Consider the following 25,006-nt stretch of genomic DNA (forward strand, 5'->3'; position numbering starts at 1 on the left):
TTTCACTGAAGTATTAGCATCATGACATTAGCCTGTGTTGCCCGGGCAACACATACTACAGTGGTCTATGATGTATCTGTTTTCAATCGTTAAAATAAACATTCCTCACATATACATTTTCGTTGTAGGATTTATTATGACATTAGATTACAAGTAAACGATTTGTGGGTGAAATTATCATTACCTGTGGTTTCAATCCAGTGTATTATGGAACGCCGAAAGGGTCAAATGTACTCGTAATTTAAACGCGTATTTTTGATCGGACACCCGTTTAGGAAGCGCCTGCAGCTGTTTCATAAGCGGCTGCAGCCGTAAATGTGCAGGCGAAAGTTACACATGAATGTACGCGTTAGTTAACGCTTTCAGGCGTTAAATAAACGCCTGTATATTTACACGTGCAATTGCAGGCGTTAAATAAACGCCTGTATATTTACACGTGCAATTGCAGGCGTTAAATAAACGCCTGTATATTTACACGTGCAATTGCAGGCGTTAAATAAACGCCACATGCAAATCACTGCCCACAATTTCCCTAGCTCCTCCTGCAGTTAGCTGGGCTAGTGTGATTGGATTCTTCCCTGCATTTTCAAGTACCAGCTCCTCCCCACTGTAGAAGCGGAAGATTTCGAAACAAGTTTAGTCCAGCACAGTCAGAAGTTTGAAGGAAGATGGCAAGAAGAAACTTTCTACGACACTGTAAGCAGACTCTTAATGACTGCACTCGGCTTTTGTTATCGGATAACACTGGACACGACGACCTTCAGTCCACGTTGACAAGGTACAGTTTTTTCGAAATCATTATTTGTGACATGAATCGTAATCTTCACCGGCTAGCTAGGCTAACAGGGGTTTAACTTGGTCATTGGCTGTGCGGATAGCTTTTGTTTGTTTGTTTTTTTTAGCAATGGATTGCTACTGTGATACTTCTGCCTTGCTAGCTAGCCAGTCACTGACTAGTCTAGACTGTTGGATAAAGACTAGCTATTTGCGTTTCGTTTTTATCCGTGAAACCTGCCATGTTAAGGCTGGACAGTCCATATCCAACTATCTGTCCCCTAGTTATGTAGCTAGCTAAACGAGTTAGCCTCAACCCCCAACCATATGCTATCCTCAGTAATCAGTTACAGTAGGCTCCAGTGCTGCACATTCTTGAGATTCATTTTTTGTTGTTACCTAAAGTCGATTAGTCTAGCTAGCTGGTATTTTGAGGCAAAACCACTGCTGAAGGCAAGCAAGCTCAACCTTCAACCTAGGCGATGTATTCGACTATTTGTTCACGTTCTTATGAGATACATATGGTCGATAAATTGTTACTGGTTTAGATACAACAACAAAAACTATAGCCTTGTCTACTTTAACACCATTGTCTTCTTTCAGGATGGAAACAATGCAGCGAAGCCTAGAGTGGGCAAAGGGGTACGCTCTTAAATGTTGCTTCAGCAGACGGCCTGATAGCTGAAGTGTCCGAGCTCATGCAGGAAAGTCGCACCCATGGTCGGCATGCACAACCAGGTGGGAACCATTTCAGTGGGGGTGGGTGCTCACAGCTCAGATAGTCTTTTGAGTTGTTTTCACTTGCTGCCCATTGCAGTTGCCATTGTATTTTTGTGTCCATTGGTGTTAAATTCCAGTGGTATTTAACAGTGCATGCCTGGAGCCTGTGCAAGTTACAGTCTCTTAAATGTTCTAAGCACAGCATTGTATTATTGTTGCAGCCAGTTCCGGTTACCAGGCTCCATTGACTTGGACTGGAGCTAGAGGTGCTCCTCATTATCACATCACCGGAGAGCAACTGAGGGGTCTGATGATAGATGGCAGATATTCTCCACATGTTCCATTCTACACTCAAACCACATCTAAGGTCAGTTGTGCTTGGGGTTGAATGCTATGAAATGCAAAGCTTTTAAATGCATGGTTTCCACAATTTTGGCATGAATGGATTGTCAATAATCAAGTTCTCTAGTGATACATTGTCTCATCTGGGCATTGTCAATCTTTCTGTCTTGTCAGGCACTTTGCATTAACCTGAGGGCAGCTGCCTTCCCATCAATGTCGCAGAGGCTGCACAGAAGGTACAGTGTTGCTGCTCTGAATTCTTTATGACACATCGATGGAAACTACAGACTAAAGGTAGATGCTCGCTCACTCACTAATTTTCTTGGTATATATTGGTTATTGAAACTGTAGGTTGTAACATCTCAAACGCTATCAGGTAGCTCACTTGTTTATCAACTAGAGCAATAACTGACATGGATATGTGGATAAGAATAGTGTTATGATGTTGCTGCTACTTTGGTTATTGATACAGTAGTAGCACCTTGAAATATTCATGCTTAAAGTGACAAAGTCCAATGTTATGTTTTTTGTGATTTCAGGTGGAGGATAGTCATCCATGGTGGCATTGATGGTTACAGCTTCCTTGTGTTTCTCCACGCTTTCAGCAACAAGTGCAGCATTACTAAATGCTGAGGCCAGACAGTCCGTCCAGGCTTAGAACAGGTTCTGGTAGAAGCTAGATTTCTGTGATTGCCACCTATTGAATTGGATAACCATGGACTGGAACAGATAATCAATATCTTCCTGCAGTAGTGAATGTAAGTTACTGCTCAACATTAAATTATAACGAGAAGAAGTGAATGTAGCTTGTTTCATAACAAGATAGGTTGATGGAGTGATATGGAGGGGTGATTGTCATTGTTTGTTTATTTTTAACAATTAGTAAACAATGTATATCTTGAATCTGCCCTGAGAGTCGTCCTTGTGTCTTGCCTCTCTAACATTACACATTTGTGGTTGAGTGACTGCCAAAGCCATTGCAAATAGAATAGAATATAACTTCACTTTTCCAGAACGTTGTGGTGTCAGACACATACAAAATGTAGCATGCACACAGGCATGTGCAGTATTTACAGGTATATGAAAGATGATCTGATCCACTGACATGTGTTCAATGTTTTGAGTCATGTCCAATACAAAACAGTTCATCCTAGCATGCCCATCCACACCAAAGGAAGCCTCCTCATGCAGCCCATCCATCCACCATAGATGTTCACCACCAGCAGCAGATGAGAAGGAAGCGGTGGATCCTCCGCAGCCCCATCCATCCCACATCACACAAATAAAGTATAACAGATTAGAGTTGAACTTATATTTCCTCAGCTAACTTTGATATTTATGTATAATAGAGCATATAATGAAATTAATCACAGAATACGTATATTGCAGTATTTTGACCGGGGAGTAGACAGAACCCTGTGTGTGTGTTAGGAATTAGATTATCTGCAGTATGAATCAAGGATTTACACATGTTTAGTAGTTGTATTCCCCACAGATGTGGTTACATTCTGTTAAAGGCACTAGAAATATTCCACAAACACAAGCCTTTTAGTTTTTCCAGATGGGAATGTACATGATGCAGCAATGTAAGGGCAGCATCATCTAGACTTCTACTCTTCATGGAAGCAAACTGGAGTTGATCTGCCAGGTTTTGGACTGTCTCTTATAGTTTCAAAAGTATCAGACATTCAAAACTCTTCATCACCGTTGATGTAAGAGCTACAGGTCAAACATCATCACATTCTGACAAAGCCTCCACAGCCTCATCAAGTGTGTTGTCAAAAAACACTGACCAGTCTGTGTTATCAAAGCAGTCCCTGAGATATATGATTGTCTTTACCTAACAATGAGCTAATTACACTGATTGCCAAACATACAACTGTTAACAACCAAGTTGAAGACAGAAAGTACTATTTGTGGGGAATACTGCTTTGGTTGCACTCTTTTTGGTCTTTTGGTGGTCGCGAAAATCTAGAAATGTGGTGCTGAAACTTCAGCTTCAAAATGTTGCTCTCAAGAGTGGTTGATGGGGTGGAGGAAATGATGAAGAATTGGATGGAGCGATGCAGGTGTATTTGGTGGATGGATGTGATACTGCAATTATTATTGTTTATTATTGTATATATATTTTAAATATATCCATACCGAGTTTTTCTTGTTTCTTCCCTATCTCAAACCATTCAAATATCTTGTTGCGATCTAGTGACACTGCCTTTCGTCATCCAATTCACTAAGTGGCGCTGTCAGGTAAAACTAGGGTCCTAGAACTGCGGTCCTAGAACTGCGGTCCTGAAACTGCGATCCTGAAACTGCAGTCCTGAAACTGCAGTCCTGAAACTGTAGTCCTGAAACTGCAGCCTCCGGTACTGAAGGCAGGGATGGATTAACCAACGGACCTACCGGGCCCAGGCCCAGGGGCCTATGAGCTCAGGGGGCCCCTAACCCAGAGCCTCTGCGTGACGTCGCTGTTATGAACTTGATATGTATTGTATTGATATGATGATATGACACGATGCGCCATAGCCGGTATATGCTAGGCTTAAGTCATTAATGTCTTTAAGAGGGCCCCAAAAGTCCTACTGATTAAACAAAAAAAATAGCCTAAACATTCACTTTGAAGATGTCACAAGAAAGAAACCATCATGATACCTTTCAAGTGAGTGTTTATCCCCTCAGTTTATCTATAGGACTTTAGAGGGGCTGAGTACTCCATGCAATATGGGCCCTTCAACTTTGTAGGGAGAAATCCAAAAACAATAGCATTAGAGCTGTGTCTAAGCACCCCCAACACACACTATTTATTGAAGATATAATATTGTTAAGCCTATGATGGTCATTTTTCAAGAAAGAGAGAGGGTTGTGTGGGCTACAAATGTACACTAGGGTTACAACTATCAAATATTTTGGTAATATAAACGTTGTTTATTTTGTTGATTACTCGAGTACTTCTGCGTTAAAAAACAACAAAAACAATAACAATATTATTCCTGACAAAAACATTAATAAATGTTTTTTGTTTGTTTTTTTGGCGGGGAGGGAGGGGGGCCTTGACACATCCAGGCCCAGGGGCCCGTGGTTTCTTAATCCGTCCATGACTGCAGTCACATACTATTGGAGTAGAGTAGACTATTGAGAATTCTTGATAACCACAGAAACATATTACATAGTTATATAAGCTATATAGGCTTAGACTGACATCTAGTGGACAATTAGAACAACACATGTTGCAATTTGTGTTGCAGGCCCTGCATTTCTATCACACAATAAATATATATATTTTTTTTCTGAAATGCTGTGTAATTTTGTAAAAAACCCACATCAGCAGAATATATATTTGGGGTTTTTACAAAATTACACATCATTTCAGAAAACGATAACGGAAGTGAGTTAATAGTTTTTAGTTTTTGCGCGCACTTTTCCCAAGGTTTCTCAACAGTGTCTCAAATGAAATAGCTATGGCTGATCGATTTCGAAGGAGAATAACTGAAATGAGGGATCGCATAAATCATCATTTTGACAGTCTGCTTGAAGAGGAAGCTCCAGAGCAAGGAGAGGATAGCCTTGTTGACAGGTAACATCACTGCAATAGTAGGCTATTATATATGGAAGTTTATTAGACTATTTTCATATTATTTAAACGGCAATGCATTTTTTCAAATGACAATTCAATGTGCAAAGTGGCAATGCAATCCTCAATTCAGTAAGAATACAGTTTTGAATGAAAGCTTATTTATAAGTATGTGATATTGCACATCATATTGACAAGGTTTTTCGACTCTTTATTGAAATGGAAATGCATTTTTCAAATGGCAATTCAATGTGGCAGCGAAACAGCGCCACATTGAATGGCGCTATTGCATTAGCAATAGCAGTAGTCGGTTACACGACTGGTTACCCTGAGTGCCCGGTGGCATACTGTAACATTAAATCTTTCACCCTGAATAAAATAAAAAATACATATAATTCTACATATAGCTAGCATATTGGATTTCTTGCATCATGTGTGTAAAAGTTGTTTCATCGACATTGTGAGACAACGTTGGCGTCCGATCGCGTACTTTAACATCTTTCACTCTGATTAAATACAGCAAAAAAAGAGCCATAACTAGTGTGTATAGTAGATAACATCATGCTACATCGTATTTTTACTTAATATGTATAAAAGTTGTATTTTTATCGACTTAGCGAGTACGTTACCTAAATCTGCAAACTTTGCCATGACGTTATACGAACTACAACAGTGACTTTAGAGAACTACAACTCTGCATTCATCTGTCTGACACGCCCCCGAGCGTGGTGCATTGTGGGAAGGCAAGCGATTCGCGTCGCTGTAGTGGACACGCACCGTTATACTGTAGCAATCATTAATAAAACAGAAAGGTCTCAATATATCATATAAAATAACAATATAACATTTATATTTTTTTCTATGGAGAGGACTTCACGTAGGCTATTTGATGAGATGATATAGCCTATTAGATAATAGCCTGACACAGTCAGAGAGATCTCAGTGGTCATTCACTGTTTTAGTGTTTTTGAGTTTTGTCTAAATGTAAATTATAATTTATTTATATTTGTGATTCTACAGTTTTCCTTAATATAACAAAAAGTATTTACTTCCCTCGAAGATTTGAGCTTTTCAGGAATGAACAACGTGGAATGAACACTCACCCACGTGGAATGAACACTCACCCACGGGCAGGTGGACCTGCTCGTTCTGTCACAACAAGGAGGCGTAACCGGACCGTAACTTTTAGGGTTACACTTTTAAGGCCAGGAGCCACACGCTACTCCACCACCGGCAGTAAGAATATTGCAATTTATCTTTGTTGTTGTTGCTTTCTTCATAGCAATATGTTCATTTTCATGAGCTTTCCTTTATGTATACTTACCTTTTAGATAGCACTACCACTCAGAACTTGGTGGTTCCAAGAGACCAGGCAGAGAGGGATTTTAAAGATGCGCTACAGCGCCTATTCCCTCGGCTCGACCCTGAAGCTGATTACGATATTTGCAAGGTGGATTCGCACAGGTGTGTTCACCAAATAAATGTAACCGCTGTAACACCTGCGGCAATACTTTCAAGTGGCCATCTAGGAAGGTCAGCCCTATACATTCGGGAGAAGGTAATAAAACCCAGATTTTTCACTCTGTGCTTGATGTGATGTACTGGATCAGTAGATCTTATTGTTCATGTCTAATGGTTCAACTCTTAAGTTTTGGTAGTAAAACAGATGTATCATTCAAGGCCTTCACCTAATTATGCCAACCTCATTACATAGAGAGGAATTCACGATTATTTACTTTTTTACTAAATCATTTTCAGAAAACAAGAAACTCATGTTTAACAGCTTTATTGTTTTCTTCACATTTTTATTTGATATGCTTTTACTTGATCCTTTACAGACTGCTTCCACAAACAACCCCACACCTGTGCCAGCATCACTTCCTGTGGCCTTGCTGCTGTCAGCACCACTTCCTGTGGCCTTGCCGCTGCCAGCACCACTTCCTGGAGCTTCTCATTCTGAACCACATCCTGGAGCTTCTCATTCAGAACCACTTCCTGGAGCTTCTCATTCAGAACCACTTCCTGGAGCTTCTCATTCTGAACCACTTCCTGTGGCCTCCCCATCATGGAGTGCCCGTTCTACATCTCCTGATGTAGATGAAGACACTGTGTAAGTTATGAGAGCAATATGTTGTTTAAAGTATTTGACAAATTAACAGACTAAGTAGTCAGTTTATGACCTTTATTTTGAATTGTTCAAATTTTTAGTGTGGATCTCAAGCAACTGATGCAGTTGATGAGCAGCATGGTGGACTCAACATCAAGCCCTGATGCCAACCTAATGAACATCCTGCGAGACAGCGTATTCGAGTGTGCGCTCAGAGGTTTTCGGCGGGCACGCTTTAACCCTGAGGCAAAATTGGATGTTGTTTTCAGGGACGCTAATGGAATTGGAGAGGGGGCGTCTGCTGATGAGTGCCATCCACTCATCTGATATATTTGAGGGACCAGACTGGGAAAAATCCCTTTCCTGCAACTCTCAAGGTGAGTTACTTTTACATCAACAAATACACATTTGTTATTAGCCCTTTGAGCCCAATATCTTCCAAAAATGTTCAATTATGTATGTGTATACTATGTATTAAAAAATATTTATATATTCGACAGCACTCTATGATGGCGTGTACAAACAGGTGGGAAGAATGATTTCTGTCTGTCTGGTACACGGGGGTGTAGAGCCACAGTTCTTTTCAGAACGACTTTACAGGCAAGTCTGTGGCCTACAACCTCCTGTCACAGACATAGCAGAAATCAATGACTACAACTTCAGGGAAAAGTTGACCAAGGTACTTGATACTGTGAATGTTTTTCTTTCTCTCATGTTGCTATTAACCCTTGTGTTATCTTCGGGTCATTCTGACCCATCAGTCATTGTGACCCACCGTCGTATTGCGACAGATTTACCGCATACAAAGACAAAGTGAAGCATTTTCTTTTAACCGTTGGGCTGTCTCAGACCCCCCACATTGCAAAGGTTAAAAGAAAATTATTTTAATTTGTTTTTGTATTGGGTAAAATTGGGTAAACACAACGATGGTTCGTTATGAACCTTTGGGTCATGTGACCCGAAGGCAGCACGAGGGTTAAGTTATTATCCTGTTGGTTTTTATGAATAATTTCATTGTTGATACATCTTTTCAAGGTTATTGATTTACAGTGTGCAGTTGCTCATTCATTAATTTCAATGATCAAAGGTACAAATAGCACAAACTGTGGACGAGGCTCAGGAAGCGGTGCTGGAGGCCTCTGATGAACTCTCTATGTTGGGTTCAGTCCGATATATGCGGACCTTGGAGGAGAGGGATGCCTTGGTGGAATCTGCCACCAAGTTCTACCTGGAAAGCAGGCTACGGGATGCTGTTGAACAGTGAGTTTTTATACATATGAGGACTAAACATAAACTGATTAGTCAATCTGGGTCAATAAATTGCATGACATTTTATTTGTATATGTTATAGGTTCAAAGAGGGACTGGAGTTTCTTAGTCTCCTCCCGATTGCAACCAGACACCCAACCCTCTTCAGAGAGGTTTTTATCCATGTAGAGAAGCCTCTATCAGCCAAAGACTTGGCTTCTCTTTTTGAGCCGGAACTCTCCCCTGCTGGCAGCAACAAGAGAACAGTGGAGAGTAGGACCATATGTTTTTGGAGAGATTGGTTGCTGGAGGTGGAAGGTTAGACAAAACCAGAATTAAAATTTCATGTCACATCATTTTAACCTCATCACTCACAACTCAGCCGGACATAAGTTCTCAGTATCTTACATCTCTACAAGATGTATTCAATCAGTAACTACTTTCAATGACAGTATGGTGTTCACAGTATTAAGGTTTGTTTTTAAATGTGATGTTTTTTTGAATGATCTTTTGAAAAAACATTTCAGAGGGGAACGCTGAGAAATTAACCCTGGAGCAGATCCTAATTTTCACATCGGGTGCTTCAGCAATTCCTCGGTTCGGCTTCCCAGTTTCACCAACCATTGAATTCTTACATCACCAAGGGGATGAGCCTGTGAGAATATTCCCAGAGGCAAATACTTGTGCCATCATTTTAAGATTGCCCATCCACGCCACTTACACAGGTTTCAAAGAAAAGATGGAGAGTGGAATCCTCCAGTCACCTACCTTTGGTACCATTTAACAGAGTTGTTATTAACGTCTTCTGATTCGCCCTCTGACAAATTCTGTTTTGTTTCTAATAAAAGACGAGAAATCTGTATTTGTATTTTTCGTTGTCTTTGTCTTGTAGGTTTTTGGCAGATGCTTGCATTCAACGTAATGATATTTGAGTATAAAACCTGTTGATCTAGTCTGATACTTTTAACACCAAGCTATTCCTCTATTTATTCGATTTCACAAATACAGTTTGGATATATATATATACAGTACCAGTCAAAAGTTTGGACACATTTTCCCACTGTATATACATACATACACACTTATTGTGTGATAGAAATGCAGGGCCTGCAACACAAATTGCAACATGTGTTGTTCTAATTGTCCACTAGATGTTAGTCTAAGCCTATATACCATGTAATATGTTTCTGTGGTTATCAAGAATTATGGGAAAGGCAGGCCACACAGTGTTTATAATTTTATTTTGGGCACAAATGTCATTTATGTGTATACATTAGTGATGGTGTCAACTGGACAGTGAAATGCTTGAGATGAATAGCACTGGTCAACAACTTGGCACCAGTTGATGAAAAATCAAAAAGGTCAATAAAAGACAAAAAAAAAACATTTTACAGAGTAAAGTGAGTAGCAGTGCAACTGGCAGTGCAAATATAATTCTCATTACTTGTGTATTCCTTGTCTGAAAGTCCAAAATGTTATTGGTCATTTGAGGACTCCAGGAAAGAAATGACCTCTTGCAGGATGTCCATTCCAAGGGCTGTTCTGAGGCCTCCGAGGGGATTGATTTGTGCGGCAAGTACTTGCATGAGAGCATTTCCCAAAGTAAACCGGTTTGGAGGTATGGTCACTCTCTGGCCAGTGAACAACATGTGTCCCTGCCTCCCCGTCCTGAGCCGCCCCGTCCTGAGCCGCCCCGTCCTGAGCTGCCCCGTCCATACCTCTGGGTACAGTGCTGTCTGCCCCTTCACTTCCGGGGAGTGTGGCAGAAAAGAGGTCCTGCATTGCAGTGGTCGGTAGCATTTGTTGTGCAAGGCAAGTCCTAACGAAGATCTGCAGAGGGGACTGGTGCCTCTCAGTCCTTAAACCATGGTGGTTCCACTGGTTGCAGAAGTCTGCCATGTCTCTATTGATTCTAGGTAGATACACATAATGCAGAGCCCAGACATGCATTTCATTGTCAATGTCCACAATCCCCTCACTCTCAAGGAAATTGAACAGATGGTAGTAGACATTGGTCAAACCACGCCACAGGTCACCCCACAGTCTCTCAATCCTCTGATTGTGTGTGCTCCTTCCCCTCAAAGCACTGCCTCTACCAGACCCTCTGAAAATGTTCATGAATAAACAGACAGCGTTGTTTTCTCCTCCATGGTCTGTTCTGACCCTGGACGGAACACCATATCTGGTCACTGCATTCATGAAGCAGTCCATTACAGTACTGCTGCGATTGTTGCTGGAAGCACGGAGAAACACAACAAGGCGACTGTAGCCATCAATGCCACCGTGGATGACTATCCTCCACCTGAAATCAGAAAAGACATAACATTGGACTTTGTCACTATAAGCATGTATATTTCAAGGTGCTACTACTGTATCAATAACCAAAGTAGCAGCAACATCATAAAACTATTCTTATCCACATATCCATGTCAGTTCTTGCTCTAATTGATAAACAAGTGAGCTACCTGATAGCATTTGAGATGTTACAACCTACAGTTTCAATAACCAAGATATACCAAGAAAGTGAGTGAGTGAGTGAGCGAGCATCTACCTTTAGTCTGTAGTTTCCATCGATGTGTTATAAAGAATTCAGAGCAGCAACACTGTACCTTCTGTGCAGCCTCTGCAACATTGATGGGAATGCAGCTGCCTTCAGGTTAATGCAAGACAAGACAGAAAGATTGACAATGCCCAGATGAGACAATGTATCACTAGAGTACTTGATTATTGACAACCCATTCATGCCAGAATTGTGGAAACCATGCATTTAAAAGCTTTGCATTTCATAGCATTCAACCCCAAGCACAACTGACCTTAGATGTGGTTTGAGTGTAGAATGGAACACGTGAAGAATATCTGCCATCTATCATCAGACCCCTCAGTTGCTCTCCGGTGATGTGATAATGAGGAGCACCTCTAGCTCCACTCCAAGTCAATGGATCCTGTAACCCGAACTGGCTGCAACAATAATACAATGCTGTGCTTACAACATTTAAGAGACTGTAACTTGCACAAGCTCTAGGCATGCACTGTTAAATACCACTGCAATTTAACAACAAATGAATTAGGGCAGTAAAAAATACTGCACAAGGGAAAATGCAATGGGCAGCAAGTGAACGATGTGTGAAACAACTCAAAGGACTATCTGAGCTGTGAGCACCCACCCCCACTGAAATGGTTCCCACCTGGTTGTGCATGCCGACCATGGGTGCGACTCTCCTGCATGAGCTCGGACACTTCAGCTATCAGGCCGTCTGCTGAAGCAACATTTAAGAGCGTACCCCTTTGCCCACTCTAGGCTTTGCTGCATTGTTTCCAGCCTGAAAGAAGACAATGGTGTTAAAGTAGACAAGGCTAGTATTTTTTGTTGTTGTATCTAAACCAGTAATAATTTATCGACCATATCTCATAAGAACGTGAACAAATAGTCGCCTAGGTTGAAGGTTGAGCTTGCTTGCCTTCAGCAGTGGTTTTGCCTCAAAATACCAGCTAGCTAGACTAATCGACTTTAGGTAACAACAAAAAATGAATGTCAAGAATGTGCAGCACTGGAGCCTACTGTACTGACTACTGAGGATAGCAGATGGTTGGGGGTTGAGGCTAACTCGTTTAGCTAGCTACATAACTAGGGGACAGATAGTTGGATATGGACTGTCCAGCCTTAACATGGCAGCTTTCACGGATAAAAACGAAACGCAAATAGCTAGTCTTTACCCAACAGTCTAGACTAGTCAGTGACTGGCTAGCTAGCAATGCAGAAGTATCACAGTAGCAATCCATTGCTAAAAAACAAACAAACAAAAGCTATCCGCACAGCGAGTGACCAAGTTAAACCCCTGTTAGCCTAGCTAGCCAGTGAAGATTACGATTAAGTCACAAATAATGATTTCGAAAAAACTGTACCTTTGTCAACATGGACTGAAGGTCGTCGTGTCCAGGGTTATCCGACAGCAAAAGCTGAGTGCAGTCATTTAGTGTCTGCTTACACTGTCTTAGGAAGTTCCTTCTTGCCATCTTCTCATCCTTCAAACTTCTGTGTGCTGGGCTAAACTTGTTTTGAAATCTTCCGCTTCTACAGTGGGGAGGAGCTGGTACTTGAAAATACAGGGAAGAATCAAATCACACTAGCCCAGATAACTGCAGGAGGAGCTAGGGAAATTGTGGGCAGTGATTTTCATGTGCAATGCAATTGCACGTGTAAATATACAGGCGTTTATTTAACGCCTGCAATTGCACGTGTAAATATAAAGGCGTTTATTTAACGCCTGCAATTGCATGTGTAAATATACAGGCGTTTATTTAACGCCTGCAATTGCACGTGTAAATATACAGGCGTTTATTTAACGCCTGCAAGCGTTAACTAACGCGTACATTCATGTGTAACTTTCGCCTGCACATTTACGGCTGCAGCCGCTTATGAAACAGCTGCAGGCGCTTCCTAAACGGGTGTCCAATCAAAAATACGCGTTTAAATTACGAGTACATTTGACCCTGTCGGCGTTCCATAGCTTATGAAACAGCTGCAGGCGCTTCCTAAACGGGTGTCCGATCAAAAATACGTGTTTAAATTACGAGTACATTTGACCCTTTCGGCGTTCCATAGTGTATCACTGCAACGCTGTAGCCTACGCGAGACACTACAAGCTACACAGCTGTTTAGGAAGTCAAACGGCGACAGAACATGTTCGGCACTCCCCTTACTTAAATCAAAAGTCTATCTAACTACTAACCTGAACTTCATTGCCACAGCCTAAACTTTGTCAATCTGTTCATGAAAATAATTAATTTCAGCCTAAACCGTACAATGGAACGTTAAATCCAATTCAACCAACGCAATCGCTACCAAGACGAACACAGCAGTAGTCTAGTACTGTACCGTAGTAGTACAATTTACCGGGGCAGCTTCTCCACACAGGGCTATATCGCATTTTGCGTTGTTACTGACAATGATCGCTACCAGCGAACTTTTTATGAATGAGCGATTTTCCACTAAATAAATGTCAAGCTTATTTACGTTTTGGGGGGCATATTTTCAGTTAGCAGATGCTACTGTTTGAATCGCGATTCCATCTTCTACTGCCGGTAACGTCGTAGAATAATGCATACTTATTATTTATAAAGATAAATACTATCTATTCCTTTGTTCTACAGGAGAAGTTTAGAAAACATGCCAGACATACCTCCACCAATCCAGCATGGATGGAGGATCGAGAGGGGATGCTTTGCAGTTAATTGGATGACACTTCCACCAGCACCAGCAAGTGTCATGGAGCTTGTACACTGCAAGTGCAAAACACTACAATGTGTGGGGGGACACTGCACGTGCAGAAAGCACCAGCTACCATGCACAGACATGTGTCAATGTGTTAACTGCTCCAATTGTGTCTAAGTACGCAACACGACATTGTGAGCATGCAGATATTGCACTGATAAACGTAATCTGGTTCAAGTTCATTTTGTCTGGTGTTGTTAATTCACTAAATAGCTTCATGGAGATACGGTTAATAATTTGCCTAATTCACCAATTCAAGTGAGGTGTTCCAAGAGCGTCTACCTTCTGCAATATTCATAATATTTTTAACATGGGTTTCCAATGGAGTTTTCTTTCAAATCCTCTCAAACTTCTTTAAACTTCTTCAACTTCCAAATCCTTCTTCTTCCTCAATCTTTCAGCTAGAGCCACCATTTGAACTTTAAAATGTTGACAAAACCCTAAACTATTTTTAAATAATACAGCTTTTTGATATCTATTCAACTTTTTTCAATATCACTGATTATGTTTCATGACTTTTTCAAGCCGTTTCTGAGATTTACATGGATGTGTACGTGAAACCCTAGAGTGCAGACTGAAACGCTTAGAGTGGAGGGCAGCTTCGGATGTCTTGAAAAAATATTTCTAGTTTGCCAGCATTGCCACAATGCATCGTTTTTGGATCAATAGATAGCTAATTTTGTGCTGGTCGTAGACAGTTGTCTGTTGAATCCAACAGACGTACATTTGTTCAGAGCCCCACGAAAGCGAGACAAAGTCCAACTCTCGCCCCATAGAGACCAATGCAAATCTGGTGACAAAATCGTCAGAGAAAGCAAAAAGAACAAGATTTTGAAACTGCCGGTAGAGTCGTATTTCTGACCGCACAGAAATATAAAGGACATCTCTGGTTTCGGCAGAGTCTTGGGTCTCGGAAAATATCCTTATTTTTTGGATTGGACGTATAGTTTTGCGTCTAGGTCAACTTGTTTGAGGTGTGGATACTAGGTAAATGTTCGTTTTTCTCTCTGCCTAGCTCGTTAGCCATCACAGCTGCGCCATCACCGTGGCAACCAAACAAACACGCACCAGGAAAGCAAAAGGAACACGTTTTCGAAACTGCAGGTAGAGTCGTATTTCTGACTGCACAGACATATAAAGAATATCTCTGGTTTCGGCAGAGTCTTGGGTCTCGGAAAATATCCTTATATTTTGGATTGGACGTACAGTTTTGCGTCTAGGTTATCTTGTTTGAGGTGTGGATTCTAGCTACATTTCTCTTATTCTCTGCCCTCAGCGCGTTAGCAATCATAGCTGCACCATCACCGTAACGACAGACACGCACCACTCAGTCTCTCACACAGGTGATTGGTACGTTTACTTGACCATGAGAAACCCGATTACTAGCAATTGTCGGTTTATGCCAATAATACGATTACTCCGTTTACATGTGTAATTAGTTATGCGATTACTCAATAAACGCGTCTACATGATTCTTTTTTATTAATCGTTGTATGCTCCACGGACAAAACTTGCACCATCATCCTTCTGCAACAAAGTGTCGCCGTGTCTTCCTGTATCGGCCCTACTGCTGTATGTTTCATTCCATTGAATCCTACTAAGAAAGCCGAGTAAACGCACTCAATGATAGGCTACAGCTATTACTACCCCAACTATAATTTCAGCTGTTAAAACTATAATATTTGTGTTATGACTAGCTAGCCTACTTCTTCTGTTTAACAGTTCAGCTTTCAGCTGCTCCCGCATTGTAGGCTATTTAAGCTCTTAGCTTTGTTAGATGATGCAGTTCAGCTTCCACACTCCCTCTTTTGTGTGAATCACACATTTTTTAAATTAATACATTTTAAACACATTTTAAAAATGTGTTTAAAATGTATTAATTTTAATATTAATATTTATTTATTTATTTATTAATTTTAAAAATGTGTTTAAAATGTATTAATTTTAATATTAATATTTATTTATTTATTTATTAATTTTAAAAATGTGTTTAAAATGTATTAATTTTAAAAATGTGTTTAAAATGTATTAATTTTAAAAATGTGTTTAAAATGTATTAATTTTAATATTAATATTTATTTATTTATTAATTTTAAAAATGTGTTTAAAATGTATTAATTTTAAAAATGTGTGATTCACACAAAAGAGGGAGTGTGGAAGCTGAATTATTTTCTCAATTCTGTATTTTCAGCCATTTAAAAAAAATAATTTCAGATTTCAGCATTCCAACGCATTTTCAGCAGGAAATGCCTTTTCTAGTTATTGTTGGAATGCTGCTTCCAATTATATAGAACAGCTTTCTCAAGCAGTTTGTGATGCATTTTGGAAACAGGAGATGAGCCCCTGGTCTAATGCGCCACCTGGCTTGAGAAACCCGTTCTCAAAGACTTACTTTTAGTCATTATTTGGGTAGCACACATATTCTGAATGTCTTCGGTGGAATTTAAATGATCCATTTTAATCTAGATTAACGCCAAGATTACAGTGAGATTAATCTAGATTAAAAAAATTGATCTATGCCCACCACTACTTTTAACGATTAAAAATGTATGAAAGTCAATAAGATACTCTTTTCATCACTGTTTTTTCTCCATTTTCAATAGTAAGAAAATATCGCAATGCATAACAATGACAGATATACTTTTAACACTTTTTCTCACCATTTTGTTTTTAAAGCACATACCTCTTTTAAAATTTTTGTAAAACCTTCTTCACTATTCAAGCCATCAAAACAATCGTTTCAACTGCTTTCAGCAAACACACACATTTTCTTCAGGAAATGTACCTTTCTAGTTTTTTTTTTTTTTCTGTTTCTCACCGCGTCAATTTTTGACACTGTTTAACACTTTCCTGCCTGAATATGCAGACTTTTTCAAATAATATACCTGAACTGTTTATACCATTTTGAAGACAAGATTTAGGGCTTTCTAATGATGTAAATATTTATATGATCATGTTAGGCAAATCACCCTTTATCAAGACGATTTCACGGAGCCATTCTGACAAAAATCTTCTCCGTCTGCATTACTTTTTTAGAAAACCTCATTTTTAACCACTTTCACTACAAGATATAGGATAAGTTAGAGCGTATGAAATGTACGTACGTTTGTCGTGAATTCAGAACAGCAGACAGATTTAAGATATACTATTTTGTTTAAAAGTTATGACCACTGAAGTGATGAGTGGGATAACGCAATTCCAAGCTAGCGCGATGGCTCTCCATAACTAAAAACGGTTCTACTTTTTTCCACAATCGACCAAATTGGCCAAACAAGGTATGTACATTGAACTTAAAGTGTACATAATCTAGCTAGATTATTTTTCTTTAACATAACACTTTAACATTTATGAAATTAAATAAGATACCCTTTTCATTTCACTCTTTTTTCTCCTTTGTCAACCGTAAGAAAATATTGCAATGCATGACAATGACAGATATACCTTTAACACTGTCTCACCATTCTGGTTTCAAAGCAACACTTTTTTCACCTTCATACTGCTGACATACTTTTGTCTGCTATGATATTGATAGAGCTACTAGTAACTGTTCTTATTTATGCAATATGGCAGCACAAAGTACTTAAAACATTAATAGGTTTAAATGTCACAAATGTACTTCCTTGCTGCTCACTACATGTTTAAGCTACCTACTCCATTCAAACATCAATGTGTACTATTGACCAGCTGTTTACAGCTTTAAACCCCCCATATTTCTATATTTTGAAATGGTCATGCTTTAAAATCAATGGAAGTCAATGAAACATAGGTTGCTAGGCTTGTTAAACTGCTCCGCTCATCGAGTCACGCGCTCAACCTGAAACTTAACAAGCCAACTGTCATTTTCAAGCAGTTGCTACAGTTGACTCGACAGGTAAGTCCAGTTATTTTGCTTGAAAGGTTGGTAAACATTGCTAATAGATATCAAAAAATATCATACGAAATGATGTTTACCTTGGGGTAGGCTATTTAAGTATTTACAGGAGTACCTCTAGTACTACCAACTTGCTATCTAGAAAGCGTACGTTTTAACACAGCTAACTAGCTAGCTATAGCTAGCTACGGTAGTCTGGTTATAACAGTTACTGTATAACGCTAACTGTTATAACCAGACTACCGTAGCTAGCTCGAGCGCGACAGTAATGAGCATTCTTGTTAGCTAGGTAGCTAACCATGGTCTGCTGTTCTAGCTGAAAAATTATGACTCAGAGTCAATGGGTGGAAATAATTTCTGAAAACAATCTTCTCTCTTACAGTGGTTGTCCAAGTGACTGCTGTACGCCTCACTGACTTGTGGTGAGTTTTCTTATGCTCTGACTTACTGTACTGTAGTAACGATAAAATAAACCAAATTGGCATTAGTGCTGTACAGTAAGCCGGGGAGCCCATTATAGGTCGGCTAGCTCTCGACACTCGGAATTTTACGAAAATGTAAATGGAGTTAGCTTATACTCCCAAATATAAAACGTTATGTCACAGCATTGTACTTTAATATGTAAATAGGCACCTACAGCATATCTAAACATCCCTGCTTAGAAATACAATCCTAATATGTCGTCAACGTCAGAGTTTGAATCGTCGATAATGGGTCACATCCATACACTTTCACAATAGACAATGACTTTAATATGAATTCCCTTCTTTTAACGGCAGATACTCATCGTGGTGACCGTCCTACATTGACCTGTGGTGAGTTCGCATAGACACACAAATGCTGCCATTACATTTATCTTTCTATGAAGACGACGATGACATTGAAATACATTTCCTTTTCTTAACAGTAGACATTCGCTCTCCAGGCAGATATTTCTTCTCAAGAACTGGTAAGTTAGTTTTTTGAGGGTTTATTTTTTTCCTTAACATTATGTACAATGAGCTATTATGATTAATGTACTAAAATGTTTCAGACACATACAGCTCTGAAATTGTGTTGAAAATGTTATACACACATTACTCTAAATGGGCGGTAATATTTCATTTTAATATTTCACATCACTTTCAAACATTTAGGTGAAATGATCGATAGGATCCACACTATGATTTCATGCCACTTTCCTTCCAGAGCGTAATAAGCTACGCAAATGACAACCAAGACATACACGTATCCAATCCTCAGAGTCCTGCGATTGAAGATACATCTAATCCTCAGGAGCTGTGTGCATCAACTGTGATGAACCTCCAACATTGAACCCCCTCAAGAAATTGAGCAAAGAGAAGAGAATTAAGACAATGAAAAAACAGATAGAACAACAAAGAAATGAGTCAAGGAAGCAGAAATGTAGACAAAAATATGCAGATTCCGCATTTAAACAGCAGAATTTTTTTTTGAGTCTGCTAAATATAAAAACAAACTGCTGCAACCGAGGTGAAATCAGTTTCATATTCGAGATTCAACAGACATTCATATTCGTACCTCCGTTCAGGCTCCGCGTCATATTTAGGGACCGGGGTAAAAGAGTAGACAGTCAGAATGTTTCTTCAATATCTTTGTCAAAATCGACCATACAAACTTCAAACTTGTTGCACAGTCTTCTACTACTGACTTACCAATTTGTCCAACCTTTGGTTTGGTGATAATGTTGATTATTGATTAACCTATAGCCGATAAATCAATACAAACACCAATATTTCTGTATTTTCTCAATATCTTTGTCAAAAATGAACATAGAAACTTCAAACTTGTTGCACATTCTTCTAATGCTAGTATACCAAGTTGTCCAAGCTTTGGTTTGGTGACCAAGTTGATTATTGATTAACCCATTGCCAACAAATCAATAAAAACACCAATATTTCAGTATTTTCTCAATATCTTTGTCAAAAATGAACATAGAAACTTCAAACTTGTTGCACATTCTTCTACTACTAGCTGTGCAAGTTGTCCAAGCTTTGATTTAGTGATAAAGTTGATACAGTTGGCTATAGGTTAATCAATAATCAACTTTATCACCAAACCAAAGCTTGGACAACTAGGTCAGCTAGGAGTAGAATAATGTGAAACTGGTATGAAGTTTCTATGTTCATTTTTGACAAAGATATTGAGGAAATACTGAAATATTGGTGTTTTTATTGATTTATTGGCAATATAGGTTAATCAATAATCAACTTTATCACCAAACCAAAGTTTGGACAATTTGGTCAGCTAGGAGTAGAATAATGTGAAACAGGTCTGAAGTTTCTATGGTCATTTTTGACAAAGATATTGAGGAAATACTGAAATATAGTTGTTTTTGTTGATTTATTTGCTATGGGTTAATCAATAATCAACTTTATCACCAAACCAAAGCTTGGACAACTTGGTCTGCTAGTAGTAGAATAATGTGAAACAGGTCTGAAGTTCCTATGGTAATTTTTGACAAAGATATTGAGGAAATACTGAAATATTGGTGTTTTTATTGATTTATTGGCTATGGGTTAATCAATAATCAACTTTATCATCAAACCAAAGCTTGGACAACTAGGTCAGCTAGGAGTAGAATAATGTGAAACTGGTCTGAAGTTTCTATGTTCATTTTTGACAAAGATATTGAGGAAATACTGAAATATTGGTGTTTTTATTGATTTATTGGCTATGGGTTAATCAATAATCAACATTATCACCAAACCAAAGGTTGTACAAATTGGTCAGTCAGTAGTAGAAGAATGTGCAACAAGTTTGAAGTTTGTATGGTGGATTTTGACAAAGATATTGAAGAAACATTCGGACTGTCAACTCTTTTACCATGGTCCCAAAATATGACGCGGACCCTGAACGGAGGTACGAATATGAATGTCTGTTGAATCTCGAATATGAAACTGATTTCACCTCGGTACTGCACCATGATAGGAACAAATATGCAAGTTGTCTTAAGTACAGAGTGAAAAAACAACAGTCAGTACTTCATAGATATTCACATGACATACAATACCGTTCAAAACAGAAATCTCGTGCCACAGACCGCTATAGTCAAGATGAGGCATTCAGAAGGAAACTGAAATCTCGTGTCACAGACCGCTATAGTCAAGATGAGGCATTCAGAAGGAAACTGAAATCCTATATCACATCTCGATATGCAAATGACATGCAATACAGAGAAAAACAAAAACTGTACATTCTTAACCGGTACAGAAAAGACACACATTTCAAACACAATCATGTTAAACGTTGCACACTTCGTTCAAATTACAGATATGTTAATGAACCATTGAATGTTGCACAAAATGAGGTGTGCGGTACACATACGAAGAAAATACCAAAGGCACGTACACATCAACCCACAACTGACGAATGAAAATCAAACCCCAGTGGTTCAAGTGGAAGATAGGTTAATGCAACAAGCTATATCCTCCTTCAAGTTAAAGACACAAAATGGGCCCACTTATGTTTGCACAGTTTGTCACAGAGCCTTGTTTCCAGATCAAGTAAGGGTATGCAAACGTGAAAGCTATCAAAAGAATCCAGACATGGTATCAGTTTGCTTGACTGGTAAATATTTTCATGTTTGCACTGAAACATGCGCTGATCTTGAGCAATGTACTGTTCCTGAGAGGAGAGAAGAATGGGTCTGTCATAGCTGTCATGAAAATCTTAAGGTGGGAAACATGCCGGTCATAGCTGTGGTGAACAAGTTAGAGCTGTCACCCATTCCGTCTGAACTCTTTGATCTAAACATACTTGAGAGACACATTATAGCCAAGCACATCCCATTTGCTAAAATCATCACCCTTCCCAAAAGACAACAGAGAGCAATTCATGGTGCTGTTTACCAAGACCAAATAGCCAAAGTCAGCTGATGAAAGTGAAGTTAAAAAGACGCCTGAGCTATAAAGGTCATTATCAGTTCCAGACACTGAACATGAAGAAAGTTTTGACAGCCATTTTGAAGCTTAAAGACATTCATTCCGAGTACAAGGACATGCCGCCTCTTGTGATCCAACCATTGACAGCATGGCACAAGGTAATTTTGTCAATGACACAAGCGATCTGACAAATTGTAACGGAAGTACAGACTCACAGCAAAAATCACTCAAAGTCTTGTAAAAAAGGTAATAAACACTGTAGGTTTGGATTTCCTAAACCTCCTGTGAAGAAAACCATGATCACCCGACCATTGTTAGTGGATGTCAGAGAAGCAAGTGGCGAGGCTGAATCGAGTGCTGAATCGATCATGACCCCAGACAATGCCAAAATGAAGTTAAAACCAGTGTGGGATTTGCTGACAGACCCTAACCAATCCTTTGAAAACACTGCACAGCTGCTTGCACAGTGCAACTTGAGATATGACGAATACGAACAATGTGTAGAGTCTCTGACCAACTGTTGGGTGAATGGATATAATCCACACTTGCTAAGAGCATGGAATGCCAACATGGACATCCAATACATATTGAATCCCTACTGCTGTGTCATGTACATTCTATCCTACATTTCAAAGGCTGAACACGAGATGAGTGAATACCTCAAAACAATAATGAAAGACACGAGTCAAACCGACACAACTGACCGTGAAGAAATGAAACAGATCATGCAGGCATACTCTAAAAACAGAGAGGTCAGTGCTCAAGAGGCCGTTGCCCGCGTATGCAGTTTGAAGCTTAAGATGTGTACACGAAGTGTTGTGTTCATACCGACGGATGACAATGCGCTAAAAATGAGTCTTCCGATGAGCAGTCTACATAACAAAACACCTTATTCTGAGGATGTGTGGATGTCGGGGTTGACAGATAAATACAAAGCCAGGCCAGAAGGCATTGAATTTGAAACCATGTGCATGGCAGAGTTTGCTTCAACCTACAGGATTATCTACTCAAGACAAAGGAACGGTAAAAATGTATTGTCCCTTCTAAATGACATGGGAGCCATTCAAAAACGAACACACGGGAAACCCGCAATCATCAGATATGCACGTTTTTCACAGCAAAAGCACCCAGAGAAGTTTTACGGCACGTTACTAAAACTGTACCTTCCCTATCGCTCAGACATGCAGCTGAAAACGGAACGTTTCCCAACGTATGAATCATTTTTAACTGGCGCCTCTGTGCAGCTTTCAGGAACAGAGTACCTGCAGTCTGTGTTTGATATAGTCAACATGAACAGGGCCGAGTACGAAAGGTACAACACGGCAGTAGACAAGGCCATTGAGGAGTTTGAACAAAATGGACCCATTGAGGATGCGTGGACAACACTGGCTCCAGCAACAGAGTTGGTTCGGTTGGAAAGCATTGCAGAACGGGAGGAAGTACACCCTGACGAACATAACGAACAAGATGATGTTCCCGAATATAGCGCTAATGCCACAGATAGAGGAAGTAGTACCGCAGCAATGGAAGTTCCTCAAATAAACCCAGCAGAAATGCGAAAGATGTACCAAAGCCTGAACCAGACACAAGCCAGTGTATTCTATACAGTCCGAGACTGGTGCACAAAACGCGTTTGTGGTCAAAATCCTGATCAGTTTTTTAACTTTGTAATGGGTGGCGCTGGCACTGGCAAATCACACCTTATCAAGTGCATCCACACAGAGGCATCAAAGATACTCTGCAAACTCCCCCGAGTCCGTGAGGAAAGTGACATGTCTATGCCCACTGTTCTGTTGACTGCTTTTACTGGCACCGCAGCCTTCAACATTTCAGGCAAAACTCTGCATTCCATCCTTAAACTACCTCGATCTTTAAAGCCTCCATACCAAGGACTTGGAAATTGCTTAGATGAAGTGAGGGCAGCACTGTCAAATGCAGAGATAATCATCATTGATGAGGTGTCAATGGTTTCAAAACCTCTTTTTGCATATGTGAATTGGAGGCTACAGCGAATCAAAGGGAGCAAGAAGCCTTTTGGAGGTATTTCTGTACTAGCAGTGGGAGACTTCTATCAGCTGCCACCTCTTGGAAAGGCTAAACCTTTGTGTGTATTTGAGGAGCACATCCTTGACTTCTGGCAAGACCACTTTCAGATGATCACTCTTACAGAAATTATGCGACAGAGAGAGGATGTTGCTTTTGCAGAACTGTTGAACAGAATCCGTACTAAACAAAAGAAGGATGCTTTATCAGTGGCAGACAAAGAACTAATTTGCCAGGCTGTGATTGACTCAACAGATTTATCAAAGGATGTACTGCATATTTTTCCTACCAACAAGGAGGTGGACCAACACAATTCAGCCATCCTTTCTGCTCTATATACTGAAATTGTAAACATTGACGCAGAGGATTACAAAAAGGATCCACAAACAGGCCAGATGCAGAGACAAGCTTCACCATTTAAAGGTCACAAAGGAGATCTCCCTGACACACTACAAACTGCAATTGGTGTTCGTGTAATGCTCACCAGAAACATAGATGTGGAGGATGGATTGGTGAACGGCTCATTTGGCAAGATATGTAGAATAGTTACCCGTGTCCAAGATGGCAAGACTGTTGTACAAATGATTGGTTTAGAACTTGACCATTCGGGCGCTGGGCAGAGACACCGCAATAAAATACCTGGGGAACCTGAGAACTTGGTGTACATTGAAAGAACAGAGGAAAGATTGAGAAGAAATGGTGTGGTTCGTCGTCAGTTCTCCATGAAACTAGCATTTGCATGCACTATACACAAGGTTCAAGGGATGACAACCACGTCTGCAGTTGTGTCATGTAAGCGTATTTTTGAACCTGGTATGGCATATGTAGCACTCAGCCGAACAACCTCACTTGGTGGATTGCGCATCACTGATTTTGATGAAAAGAAAATATATGCCGATCCTGACATCTCAACCACTTTGGAGAGCATGAGAAGAGCCAAGATGGACAACGTTATGCCACTTTTAAAGGATGCAAAAACAACCAGCCAGACACCAAAGCTAACCGTCTTTCACCACAATACAGAGGGACTCCAAAATCATATCAATGATGTCAAGAGTCATCATGAACTGCTCCTTGCCGACGTTTTGTGTTTCACAGAAACTCACTTGTCAGGATCTGTTGTTGCTGAGAATCTCCAACTAGATGGCTATATGATGTT

The 25,006-nt window shown here is 39.9% G+C and overlaps 1 long non-coding RNA gene across 2 annotated transcripts; it reads left to right on the forward strand.

Moving 5' to 3' along the window:
- The first annotated feature begins 213 nt into the window (after window positions 1–213).
- LOC134024975 (uncharacterized) lies at window positions 214–2,681 on the forward strand. 2 transcript variants are annotated; one of them, XR_009930956.1, is made up of 5 exons: window positions 214–778; window positions 1,378–1,533; window positions 1,716–1,861; window positions 2,011–2,130; window positions 2,376–2,681. It is a non-coding gene; the product is annotated as an uncharacterized LOC134024975 (long non-coding RNA). The 2 variants fall into 2 exon arrangements; XR_009930957.1 differs by having other exon boundaries at window positions 1,378–1,512.
- The last annotated feature ends 22,325 nt before the right edge of the window (window positions 2,682–25,006 follow it).

Source organism: Osmerus eperlanus, chromosome 8 (genome assembly GCF_963692335.1).
Source record: "Osmerus eperlanus chromosome 8, fOsmEpe2.1, whole genome shotgun sequence".
NCBI classification, from domain to species: Eukaryota; Metazoa; Chordata; class Actinopteri; order Osmeriformes; family Osmeridae; genus Osmerus; species Osmerus eperlanus.